Below are 14,770 nucleotides of genomic sequence, written 5' to 3' on the forward strand. Positions count from 1 at the left end.
ATTTTGTTTAATAATTAAAGCAACCCTTCCTCACAAAGATGATTTTGGTCCCTCTGTTATTGGTCCCATTGAAAAATGAATCGCATTACTCACGTCAGCCTTCTACAGCAAATTATTGTTTTGCACACAGACAGTCCTAACTAACGACCGTTTCCACTTCATGTTATAAGATGGGTCGAGTCATCTATATCTAGCGTCAAGCTGGCCGCCAAACTATGCGATCACAGACGTCACGAGATGACTCAAATAAATGTTCGTATATCGACAGCTAATTCGAATTAGCTGGTACAAAAAGTTTAAATGTCTTGTTATTACTAACTGAATTTTTCAAACAAACAAAACGTGAAAGTTTGTATAGGTTAACATAGACAAGTTTTATATATCGCTCACTCCTTTCAAGAACGTCATAAATCCAAAACGTCAATTTTCAGTTGTGCATGTTTTCGGAATGCTCAGGAAATGTTCTACATATATCCCAGCAAAAGAAGCATATTTTTAACTTAATATTTGCCCTATGATGCAGTGCCCTATGCACTACTGGGGTGCGGATAAGGGTTTGTTGTTGTTACCACATCAGTGCGAGCTTTATATTTCGGTTTTGTCCGGTATCCGTGTCACTGTATGCTAAAATATTGTCTCGGTTTGTATAATTCCGAATATGTTTCAAGCAAGAACATGCTACTACGACTAGTTCCTCCCCTCTACAGTTTCCTCCCATGCATACAAATGTCATGAAAATTATGAAAACCTTTATTAAGAACTTACATATTCTGCTTATAGTCCGACAATTTTGGGTATGCAAGGGACTTTTTTAGATCAATAGAAAGTACGAAATATTTCTCGGAATTCTTAGATGCCATTTTTTGATCCTGTTTTATAAATTTTCTGCCACTTTTGCATCACATAAATGGATGCTTTATTACATATTTTATTAGGCTTCTCTTTTCTTCTTTTGAGTTTGCATTGGAACTCATGATCTTAATTTCCAAGCAAGTTGTTGTACTTATGATTATTAGAAATGGATTTATTCAATTTACAAAAAAACGCGTTGACATTTTCAGCAAAAATCTGTCGTATAAATATAACGCTGGGATAGGTACCGCGTTTATCAATGGGAACGTTGTAGGGGGTAAATGTTTTTAAATTGTATTTTAATTTAGAATAACTCATTTCAGTCTTTTCCGCTGATTGAAATGTAAAAACACAATTTAAAAATTAACCACTTATAACATTCCCTGATAACGCGGTACCTATCTCATCGTTATGGAGTGTTTTACTGTATTTTACGAAAATTACAATTAACTAATTTTTCAACGAAAGAGGACTTATTCCACTTAAATAAAGGCTTCTATATCGGTACCATTCAGCGCTATCTAAAATGACCGATAGGATTATGACTTCGAAATTAACCCCTTTTTACACCCCTGGCCACAGAACTCGTGCTACACCTAGTAGTGCGTTGCACATATACATGTACATAAAAATTTTATTCACCCCATCTTCTATATTAATGTGGGGGGATGAGCGTTATCAGTCAACCTCTAATAGCAGTCAGTACAAGAAATATGCTAGAAGACCGTAGGGGTGAGGGAACCAATGTATTGACTACTATATGGTCAATTTAGGGGCTGAAACGGCGTTTTATGTGGGCAGTGTTTGACCGTGGAATCATTAAGAATGCTGCGTACGGGCTTATGTATTACTCATATAAAGCACAGAATACATTTTGAACCACCGCCATACCGAGATGAACTACAATGTACAGCAGGTAAATTATAATATAATTATATCGTTCACTCCTTTCAAGAACGTCATAAATCAAAAATCGTCAATTTTCAAGTGTGCATGTTTTCGGAATGCCCAGAAAATGTACTATATCCCAGCAAAAGAGGCATATTTTTAACTTAATATTTACCCACTACAGCTCAAAAAGTGTTGTTCTTGCATTTTGAAGAAAAGGTATTGTTTAATTATATTTTAAAAATAAACCAGTTATTTTTCAAATGGGGAAAAAAACCTTCACGTTTAATCTAAAAAGATCTGTTGTACAGTAAAAAGTTCAATAAGTGGCTTGATATTTATTTTTAATAAATTGTATTATATATTATTTTTAAACTTTAAAAACGTTATCCTGAAAAAACAAGTTTTTTTATTTATGACGTTCTTGAAAGAAGTGAGCGATATGTTTTTTAAATAAATTTTATTTGGAAATATTTTGCGTATATTTCGCCTCCGTGGTGTAATGGTCAGCACCCTCGGTTACCGTATATGAGGTCCCGGGTTCGATTCCCAGTGGGGTGGGGTTAAATAAATATAATTGATTTTTTCACTGTAATATTTATTCAATATTACCCTGGACTGGTACCTGAAACGCAGGATTGATCACCTTTCCTTCTTGTGTGTTAACAACAATCAAAATAAAACTTCGTTTATAAGATGCAATGTTGATATTCATCATCGCATGTGGATAAAGGTTTGAAGAAGAATATTTTGCTTAATTCCAAATTTCCGAAAACCCAAACACTGAATTTATTCCGTAAGGGATAGTAAGATTGAATATAGATATTTCACAAGGAGGAAGCAATTTTATTTGAATGAAATAAAGAAGTCATTGAAAATCTATCGTAGTCTGGCTTAAGTGATTACTTTATACACTTGATACAAATCAGAACAATATTGCTACATTACTTTGAAATTTTCTTTGATGTCACTTCAAACTCGCGTGATCCTTGAACATTGTACATACTCGTATACATCTTCCAAAAGGTGAAATATATATTAATAAAAACAGAAAAGAGAACACACATAGGTGTAGGGGTGCTAAAAGTTGGTAGGAGATTATATATCCCTACACGGTTTTAACTCTGTAGTCTATTTTTAATTGTGAGTATGAAAATTCGAGTTCTTTTTTTCCTTTTCTTATTCATATTTTCTTTAGAGGAGGTGCTTTTTTGGTCTATTTTTGCCAAAAATATCTTCCTTAAAAAAATTATACAAGTACACAATTTGACAATAACACAATCCACGTATAATTGTGTAAAAAAATCATCTCATTGCAGGTATATATATCGTGGGTGTGCAGGCAAAAAACGTTCCCTCGAAAATATGTAATTTGACTTAATGATACATATTATAAAGTTTTCAACGTTCTTCAAACTGGCAAAATACGCTAAGTACTTTGAAATGTCGTATATATGTGTGGTTTTAAAAGTAAAATCAACTTTAAGTTCAATAGCGGGTATTTTATTCAGGCTTAAAGCTTTTTATAACAGGGATTGTTCAAACAGGAATTTTATTTTTCATTTAAACACTTATCCGCACCCCAATGGTGCATAGGGCACTGAATCATATAAATGCAGTGTTATCTTGATAGTTAACACATGAACGAAAGGTGATCAGCCCTCCGCTTCAATGTTAATGTTTTTTGCCAGTATACCCACGATATGTACCTACTTGAGAATTGCAAATTTTCGAAAACGCACAATGGATACGGGGTTGTTTTGGACATGATAAGCCAGAAGGCCCGCCGTCATAATTCGAATCCAGAATTCATGACTAGCAGGCCGGAAGTCGTCAGGTGTCGATGGTCTGTTTACACTCGCCATCTCTGATTATGCTTCTCCCCATTTGAATTATTCATACATTTATTTCATCCATCCTACCCCATTCAAAAGAGAGAGGGCTCCGACATTTCACCGCCGAGTCAGTGAAAATAAAGGCATTTTCATATTTTATTTATTTCTTATTATTATTATTATTATATATATTTCGACATCTCATCAAAGATGAAGAAGAATATGGAAGTCTGGGCATTTTTCAATATCAATTAAATTCAATTCAATTTATTTATTTCTAGTTAATATACACATTACAAACTTAAATTTAAATCGTATACATTAACAAAAATAGAAAATAAGCAAGCATACTGTTGCTAAAGGTGTAGAATAATCCCGCTTCGGAAAACAGATAAATATCCAATGAGATATTGTTCAACATAGCGGTAGCTCTTTCTACAGGCATAACCATCGGCAGGTTGGTCCTGTGTATAGGAATGTGAAACAATCTATTTACGGGGCTGACGAGATTCACCATTGATGAGATGTCAAAAAATAATATGAAAACAACTCCTGTAATGGAGATAATCCAGATTTTTTGAACAAGTATTTGGACACACTCAAAATGGTGTTTTATTTAATTACTTATACGGCACAAGGGCCTCTTACAATTGAATATAAATAAAAAAAAACAATTAAGAATACTGTGTTTATATTAAGTAACTAACTAACTAACTAACTAACCATCACGCCACACCACTCTGTCTTTGCAAACATTCTTCGCCTCTTCCACGTTCATGCATCTCCTCGTACATACCCGCCGGTTATTACGACTCCTAACCTGACCAATTTCAAATATTTGATATACCCGATCGTACCATGTTTTTCTCGGCCTTCCTCTGCTCCTTTCTCCAATTACATTCGCCTCATACATTTGTTTTATCGTTCTTTCCTCACTCATTCGTTCTTCATGTTCAAACCATCTCAACACACCTTTCTAAATTTTATCGATAGTGCTTATCTCAGCTTTGCATTCCTTCCTTATTTCACTATTCGAACATCTATCACACATCGTTTTGCCGCACATTCTTCTGAGAGATCGAATTTCGACTGCATTCAGTCTACTTTCATCCTTCTTTTGCCAACTCCATGTTTACTTCCATACATTAGAGTTGGAACCAGGACTCCGTTGTGTACTGCCAGTTTAGCTTCCGCTGCTAGTAGGTTCATATTAAGTAATACACAAAAATATTGATATATATCGTTCATTAGCTGTTAAACTTTCTTCGAGTGTTAAATATTAATAATAATAATAATAAAACCCTTATCCGCACCCCAATGGTGCATAGGGCACTGCGTCATATAAACGCAGTGTTATCTTGATCGTTTACACATGAAGGAAAGGTGATCAGCCCTCCGCTTCAGGTACCAGTCCAGGGTAATATTGAATAAATATTACAGTGCAAAAATCACTAATATTTATTTGACCCCCCTGGGAATCGAACCCGGGACCTCCAGAACGGTAGCCGAGCGTGCTGACCATTACACTACGGAGGCGGACAAATATTAAACTTATAGTTTACTCCAATTGAATTTTATTTCACTAGCAATGCAATGTAACCGATGGCACCGCTAACAGCCACATTTACATATCTATGAATTAAGAACTGACACGTCAATGGAAACCATTTGCATTGCATATATGTAACTATCAAAAGTTAATGTATTATGGATGTTCAATAATGGGCAAAATGGTGAACGTTACACAAGAGTATCAAGTGATCACGGAAGCCAGCCAAATGCCAGGTCGTAAGACCCGAAATACTTGAACTAACACCTTCTTTCGCATATAAACTATAGATGTTTCATCTCAAGTTTAAACACATATAATATTCACATCATTTTGAGTGTATCCAAAAACTTATAATAAATACAAATACAAAATCTGGGTTTTTCAACTTTGTGAATTAAATTAATTAAGGTCAGATTATTAATTAATTCAGGCGTTTCCAAGCATGTAAAAATAATCCGGCGTTCGGATCGTACATACAAATAAAAGGTCTCTACTAAATAAAAGCTATTCTCAATCTAACATAGGTGGCTGTTGTAAATCATGTACTCTGTTATGAGATTGCTCTATCTAGGAGTTCCGAAAATTAGTGTAGTGTATTAGAGTAGTGTGGTTGTCAATCATGGGTAGAGTGGTATATATTGCACGTATGTAAATTGATCACGCAACCAGCCTTTGACATAAGCCCTGAAAATACCCAGATTGCTGTATTCTTCTTCATCTGTGTTTAGATGTCAAAATATATATTTATTTTTTTATGTATCATCCGTCGGGTGTATAATCCGGTGATAAATAAATTACATATTAACTGAAAAATAAATGTTAAATTGTTGAATTCTGGAAGCCCACCGCTGTGAAATTTAAGCCACTTAGACGGTATAGATACCTGAGGATGATAATTTGGGTCTCACCCGCGGCATTTATAAAGAGAGGTAGGGACATTGCTTGTTCCCGTACTGGGGTCCATAATATTATCAATAATTATTATTATATAAGTACCTACCTAGCTACTGTGCCAATCAAGAAATTTGCATTACAGATGTACAAAATAATAAAGGGGAAAAAATAATAAGCTCATGTCGACTTTCAACTAATTTCATCATTTTTTGAACAAATTTGAGTAAGCGTGAATACTGAAGATGGACGATTTATGAATTTCCAACATGTTGAGTGTGTCCAAATACTTATTCACAAATCTGGATTATCTTCAATTAGGAGTTATTTTTTACATTATATCTGATATCTCAACATAGATGAAGAAAAATGATCCAGACCTCACATACAAATTAAAGAGTCTCTGCTTAACAAAATCTTTCATCATCCCACTATAGATGTCTCTAGTGAACTTTCGCATACTGTGTTTCGAGTTTTATCAATTTATCTAAAAGTTTCAAGAATTTGAGTAGTGTAGTTGTCAATCATGGGCAGAATTGATCACTTAAATCAGCCTATGACAGTACTACTACATACTTCCATATTCTTCTTTATCTATGTTGTAATGTCAAAAATAATGTAAAAGATTATATGACTGCTTAAAAATATCGGAATCGATCGCGCAGTTGTTTGACTGTATTACGTTAAATAGTTTTTTTTTTAAATAATTGTTACATTAAAGTGCCTGGTTACCGGTGTTTTTTATATTTTAAAAATAAATGCTTTATTTTTTACAATATATAAAAAGGTCATCGGACGAAACCGCATTCGCGGGGGTACAAGGAAATGTTTTTGTCACAAAACTTTTCGATCCGACAGAATACATCACAGGGAAATTTTGCTAGATACCTTACTTCCTTTTTATATTATGCCAACAATTACAATTTTTCTTTTCTTTCACAATATACCACATGTATTGTGAAGTAAAAGATTTATCCGCCTTCGTAGTTCAGCGATAATCGCTAAGGTCCCAAGTTCGATTCCCAGGGGGGGTCAAAATAATTCGAAATGATTGCGACTATCATATTTGATTAATTAATATTATTAACAGGATAATATTCTAGACCTCCGTAGTGTAATGGCAGCACGCTCAGCTACCGTACTGGGGGTCCCGGGTTCGATACCTAGGGGGGAGGGTCAAATAAATATAAGAGATTTTTTTACTCTAAAATTAATTCAATATTACCCTGGACTGGTGCCAGACGCTGATCACCTTTCCTCCATATATTAACGATCAAGATATGATTGCGTTTATATGATGCAGTGCTCTATGTACCATTGGTGCAGATAAGGGTTAAAAAAAGAACACTCTAGACTTGTACAAGAAGCGCACATCCGATTAGCTTGCTTTCTTGCAATTAACGATCAAGATAACACTGCGTCGATACTATTCGGTGCGCTATCCACCACTGGGTAGTGGGTAAGTGTTAGGAGAAGAAAAAGATAAAGAATGCATGCTGTAATGCTGTTATATCAAATTAGCTCCTGTTTGAAAATGATTTATGTTATGCATATTCCTATTCGTTCCTTTTTCATTCCTTTTTACGACTATCGCACTTTCGCATATGTTTGCGTTGTTGAAATTTTCCACATTACTTAGCCCATAGACAGGCTCCCTTCTCCATTACACGGTTCCCTTTATCCACCTTCAAATCAACCCTTCTTTCCGGTTTCTCTTTCAAAACAACCCGCAAAAATGTTTACGAGAGTAGAGAGCTAGAGATCGATACGAAACAGCCCCACACACCCCGACGCGAACATATTTATGCTTGTAATTTCCTCCGAAAAATGTACTTAATCTTGTTCAGAATCCATCCTATTTCTGAGCCCTCGGCTCCATCTCGTGTGCCGATATTCCGAGACACAAAAGTGATTTTTCAAATCACATATAAAGATGGTCATAAGGCGAACGCAAATAAAGAGCTGAATTTGCACAATTTTTGCCACACTTCAAAAACGGCGTGCCTTTCGACTGTCTTGTAAGCCACAAGCTCAAAACGCTAAATATGCTATTTTGAAAAAAACTTTTTCTCATGAGATTCATAAATTTGTTTATCTTATTTTTTATTTATTTTATTTATTTATGAAATATACATGTACACATCAATTATCTGTATTTTGGCTCTTTAGGCAAAGCCTGTGTTGAGCCAAAATACTTACATACTCAAGTTAAATACACTTTATATGCACAGATGTAAATATAATATATATATTAAATACTTGTTTTTTATCACTCGAGTATTTTATTTTGTTTCGACTAATTTTGGAAGCTAAAGATGATTCTACCTACAGGTATAAATAAAACGATAAGAGTTTATATTTGTACTTCTTGATGGAAGCATTTATAGCTTCTGAAACTAATCGTGATAAAATATAATACTTATGTTTTATTTGTGATTTGTGCCTAACAAACGTTACGCACCCTTGAAATTCCACTTCTATTATCGTTAACAACAAGGAGATTGTAAAATAGTAAAAAATGAGAATTACCGAGCAATCTAAAGCAATGTGTTAAAGGAAATGATACTGAAATAATACATTCAGCATACAATATATTCATTGTACGTTTGTTTCTACGAAAAACAAAAGTCTTAAAAAGGGTCAAATTTTCAACACAAAGGTTTTACGTAATAAATATTTCACAAAATGAGATGAAACTAACTTGAGTCGCCTTCGAGAAACTTTCAAACTCCAAAATGTTCTCGATGAGAAATACTTTTGTCTGCCAACAATTGAAATTGATTCAATAAAAGTTTTCGTGCTCTAACTACATCGTCAATTCTCGTTTGCAGACTAAAAATCACACGATTGATTTGCTTTTACAGGATTTGCGTAGCAAAAGTTAAATTTTTAATGAATAAAGATAAGGCAGAGTATTTCACAAGCGCGCGTACAATATAATTTAACGTTACAATGATTAAAGAAAACACTTGTTTTATACCACTTGAGTTTTATGAAAGACTACATGTTTCAGAAGTTAAACTTCCATAATTTAGGTCTGTATAATAACTATAGTTATATAACTGTCGTTATTATACAGACCTGAATGATGGAAGATTAACTTCTGAAACATATAGTCTTTAATAAAACTCAGATGGTATAAAACAAGTGTTTTTTCAATCATTGTAACATGTCTTACCACAAAGTTAATGCCGAAACAATAAATATAAATATATAAAATATATAAAAACCCTTATCCGCACCAAATGGTGCATAGGGCACTGCTTCATATTATACGCAGTGTTATCTTGATCGTTTACACATGAAGGAAAGGTGATCAGCCCTCCGCTTCAGGTACTACCAGTCCAGGGTAATATTAAATAAATATTACAGTGAAAAAATCACTTATATTTATTTTACCCCCCCTGGGAATCGAACCCAGCACCTCCAGAACGGTAGGCGAGCGTGCTGACCATTACACTACCGAGGCGAACAATAAATAAAATAATTTAACGTCATGAAATCCTTTTTAGACTTCTTAAGAAAAACATGATCAATGTTGATGCAAATCAAACCTAAGGGGATATTTGCTAACACAAAATTCATTCCTCCGGAGACCACCAGAAAGGTCACATGGCTGTTCACGCCAGATTTTTTTGAATAATGTATATTGTATTTTCGTGTTTGTTTTTTAGAATGAATATAAACATAGATTCACAAAGAAAAAAATTATAACTGTTTGCCATTCAATAACTTTTCAAAACCATGTAATTATTTCGAAGAAAAACTTTGTCTTTCAATGCCAAAACGGTGTTTTAAGAAGAAAAAAATCAATTGCTTAAATTGTTACCTGGATTCAGAGAAAACTAAGTTGTGACTTAACGAATGCTGGGCCTTAATAAACGTAATGACATGTATCAAGAATATTTTATAACATGTATTAAAAACACATTTAAACTGATTTTTATATTTTAATATTGATATCTTAGATTCACATATAAGTATGTAGAATCGTCTGAATGTTTAATTTTGTAATCGATGGTATATGAAAATATTCGGTCATATAAATAAATATATATATATATATATATATATATATATATATATATATATATATATATATATATATATATATATATATATATATATATATATATATATATATATATATATATATATATATATATATATATATATATATATATATATATATATATATATATATATATATATATATATATATATATATATATACATATATACATATATATATATATATATATATATATATATATATATATATATATATATATATATATATATATATATATATATATATATATATATATATATATATATATATATATATATATATATATATATATATATATATATATATATTTATATATATGTATATTTATATATATGTATATATATATATATATATATATATATATTTATATATATATTTATAAATATATATATATATATATATATATATATATATATATATATATATATATATATATATATATATATATATATATATATATATATATATGTATAAAAACAAATATATTTTAAATCCAGCTTTTGTCGATGAAAACCTTATTTACTATTTATATTTAGATTACTACTATTAAGGGCAAATTCGTTTTCTTGTTATTTGAACAATTTTTATTAAATTTAATAAAAATTTCCGGGCTTTTTTTGTTACTTACATAGGGCGCTTTAATATTTTTGAGCGTAATTAAACAGTCATTTTGGAGCGTGCTTGTACACAAAGCTCTTGTAAAGCGAACAAACATATTTTGCAATCTAGGCTTTTCTCGGTTTTTCGTATTTATTTGACAAACAACGTGAAATTCGAATTTCGTCGTTTGACACGCCTTATCGTCGGAATTTTATTAATATACTATAGAACGTGCTTATGAATTTCATACCGGCCCAGATTCTTCTTCCGTATCTGAAGAAAAAAATGTATGATTTATCCGAAGTGGATTCAATTCGTCAAGTATAATCTAATCGTCGACTGGCGAAGTTGGTATCGATGGTTGTTTGCTACAATCCACAAAATCAAAATACAAAGTAAAAAAAAAAATTGCTACGTCCAAATGATATCATTCACTAAATCTCACCACATAGTTTTTTTTTAAACTTCTTCTTCTTCATCTTGTTGTAGGCCTTGTGGCCTGTTTTTAAGAGGGATTAGCTAGCCTCCTGCGATATCGATTCCAGCTATCGACCCATCTCTTCGGTGGTCTGCCCGGGAGTCGTCTACCATGGGGTTGGCCGTACAGTGCAATGTGGGGGAGTCTGGATGGTTCCATTCTCCTCACATGTGCATACTATTGTCTCCTTCGTTGCCTTCCCCACCTAACGACATCTTCGATCTCGCATGTTTCCCTGATCCTAGCATATATTATTCAACTCTTATTAAGACTCTTGCCTGATATGCTTTTTAGAGTCTTCATTTCTGACACTCTAGGCGTGTTTTTTTTTTAACTATATCTTATAATTCGTATTGACTCACTATTGTATTACATTCTTCAAACCCTTATCCACACGGCAATGGTGCATAGGGCACTGCATTATACAAACTCAGTGTTATTTTGATCTTCAATACATGAAAAAAAGGTGATCAGCCCTCCACTTCAGGTACCAGTCCAGGATAATATTGAATCAACATTAGAGTAAAAAAATCAATTATATATTTATTTGACGCTTCTCTGAGAATCGAACTCGGGACCTCCAGAACAATTGCCGAGCCTGATAATCATTACACTATGGAGACGGACAAATGAAATATGAAAGAATAATGTAAATTTCATAATGCATCCTTATTATTATTCTTCCTGGCTCCATCCCAACTTATCGTCTTTGTAGACTGTTGGAGTTAGCTCTCCTCGTCCTCTAGTTGTCCTTCTTCTTAAGTTTTCGAACCTTTTCCATCACTGAAAGAAGAATCACACTCGCTGCCAGACAGGGTAAATTCTTATTGTTAGAAGCTAATTTATTCACGTCACGTTCTTTATCTCTGTAGCAAACTGAAGATAATAAGGATACACAGCTTCTTTCATTAATTTCATTAATCCATATCATATATCACCACATGGAGTTTAATCTCTTGTGTCAGCTGCTATCTCCTTTACATCCTCCCAAATTAGGTCCACGTCCCAAGGTTAAGACGAAAACTGCCACGAATTGTCAGCAGTAGATCTCCTGACGCCTCTTGGAACAGAATCAAGCTTTATTTAAACTCTCGGGGGCATGCAGAATACATGGTTTTGACATCTAAATTGCCTTTTCTTCACGACAGTTGAGACCATGGGATGCTGAGTATACGAATACTCTGGGTTCTTGTTATATTCCATGTCTCATAGCCGTATAAGAAAATGGGAGTAATGCAGGGATAATATAGGTGGCATTTTGTTTGGTACAAATTCAATCTCCAGACAGCCTTCATACTGTTGCGCTGCACGCAAGCTTTAAATGCACTCAGTTTTTCTAAGGCTGCCATTTTCTGCTATGTATACTGTTAAGTACCTGAAACCCTCAACTCTCCCAATGAACTGGCTATTCAATGTCTAGGGTTTTTAGGCACGAGGAGTTGCACAACATATGACATTTTCAAAACATTTATTTCAAACCGCATGAGAGCCTTCTAATCAAAGGCCATTTAAGCCTTCGTGAAGATACTAGATGGAATTATCTTGTTTCCTCCGATACCCGCGAAGCCAAACCACCACATACGAGAAATTCATCGCAGACACATTTTTAAAGTCAGGTGTATATGGCTGTTATGGATTCTTGCAAGGTGAAATATTCGTTTTCCATTTTCTATGTACACTCAAAACTCTCGGTCCTTTCGATGAGCTGGTTATTCAACCAAGAGTTGATAGGCATCTAGTAATGAATCATAACACTACACGTATGTTTCAGAAACATTTATTTTGAGGATCGTGTATTTGAAGTACTTATACAGCCTATCGATAGGTAGTTTAAGACCCTCGACGGAGTAATCGATCACGATGGCTGGCATCATCTGCGTACCCTCGCGGAATTTTCGGGAGGAGGTGATAGTTACTCACCGGTTGGGTGACGATGGTAAAATAAGATCAAGGAGGAATAATAATATAGATCACTTTGAATTTCTGGAATTTACTATGAAAATGACAGGATTTCAATTAATTACTCTAGCTGTTCTCTTCACTTCAAAGAAATTTATTTATTTCACGATCAAAACTTATATAACCCCGGTATGGAAATTTTAGAGGAAATATTACATTATGTTTTTTGAAATTTACACAGAGTATTTTATTCTATATTATTTTATGGTAAATAAATTTCAATTAATAAAATGAAATGATCCTTTTTTATATAGCTGATTGGAAATGGTTTCTCTGTCACGATATATATATATATATATATATATATATATATATATATATATATATATATATATATATATATATATCAATGCAATTTTTGGAGTAATTTTTCACGAATATCTTTAATTTTAACATCGTTACATGGAGAAGACGGAAAATGAAACGTCAAAGAAATTTTAAAATTCATTACATTTTAATTACGTTCTGTGGGTTGGTTTTATTTTCGATTAAATATTTTCACAATCATTCCGTATTGTATTTGTTTTAAAATATATTGACCTGTTTGAAATCTTAATTAAGCTTTACCAGCTATCAAATATAATTTTGGGTCTTTAAAATCTATAAGCAGTCACATTATGAATGGATTTTTTTAATGTTAAATGTCACCTACCTTTAAATATCCGTCCTTCAAAAATACTTCGAACCTTAATTTGAAGTTACCATTTTATTTCATTTCCCCTTTTTTCTGAAATAAATGACAAAATAATTATTTGGAAGCTACCACAATAACTCGCTTTTGGTTACTTTTACTCACTTTATTTTTAAATATTTTTTTATATCAGATACTCATTATATAAAACTTTTTAAAAATAATTTTTTTATTTAAAAATATAAATTTACTGTAAAAATTTACTCAGTGAGTGCCAAAGTCAAAACAAAAATGAAATGAATCTTTTTCGAAATATTCCATTTGTTCGATTCCTATTTTCTCGTTTCTAATAAGTACCTAATGTAATTTCTGAATAAAAAAATCATTTGTATTTATTACCTAATAAGTCTTAAGGTTAAACATTTTTTAAAGGAAATTATGAAGGTACTTACAAAATATATACTTGTGAGTAATTCACTAAAAACTATGTATTTTGATTATCATATTTTATTTTTGGTCTTAGAGTTTTCGACTTCTGTTTTCTCTTGAATTGCTGTAGTCTTAAAGTAAAGTAAAGTATACATATATATATATATATATATATATATATATATATATATATATATATATATATATATATATATATATATATATATATATATATATATATATGTATATACATATACTCAATAATAAAAGTCGGAATGTTTGCAAATCCACGTTTTAACCAACCTTCACCGTGTGGTGCCCGTGCATGCTGTAATTTACTGGCAAATACATAGTAATGCTTCGGTAGTTTATTTTTCCTTGGACTTTTGACTTATTGCATGGAAAGGGTTGATCTTCGTGAGTTTCCTCCGGCTTCTACGCTACCCTTGGGACTTAATTCAAACACCCTAATTGATATTTATATGACCACTCGATTCCCTACTTTATCGTAAACATTGCTACTCCGGGAAATATTCGTGCTTTAAGCTCAAACATATTTTATTATGTATATAGTTACATGACA

At 32.5% G+C, this 14,770-nt stretch overlaps 1 long non-coding RNA gene across 1 annotated transcript in view; it reads right to left on the bottom strand.

Moving 5' to 3' along the window:
• Positions 1-14,061, bottom strand: part of LOC148312234 (uncharacterized) — an 18,775-nt gene extending 4,714 nt beyond the window's left edge. The window contains exons 1-2 of the long non-coding RNA XR_015839272.1: positions 13,924-14,061; positions 13,780-13,854 (exon numbers count right to left, since the gene is read on the bottom strand). This is a non-coding gene — a long non-coding RNA (uncharacterized LOC148312234). The remainder of the gene's footprint in view (positions 1-13,779; positions 13,855-13,923) is intronic.
• Positions 14,062-14,770: the final 709 nt, after the last annotated feature.

This window comes from Brachycentrus maculatus, unplaced genomic scaffold (assembly GCF_059751285.1).
Source record: "Brachycentrus maculatus isolate JH-2025_06_01 unplaced genomic scaffold, ASM5975128v1 h1tg000048l, whole genome shotgun sequence".
NCBI classification, from domain to species: Eukaryota; Metazoa; Arthropoda; class Insecta; order Trichoptera; family Brachycentridae; genus Brachycentrus; species Brachycentrus maculatus.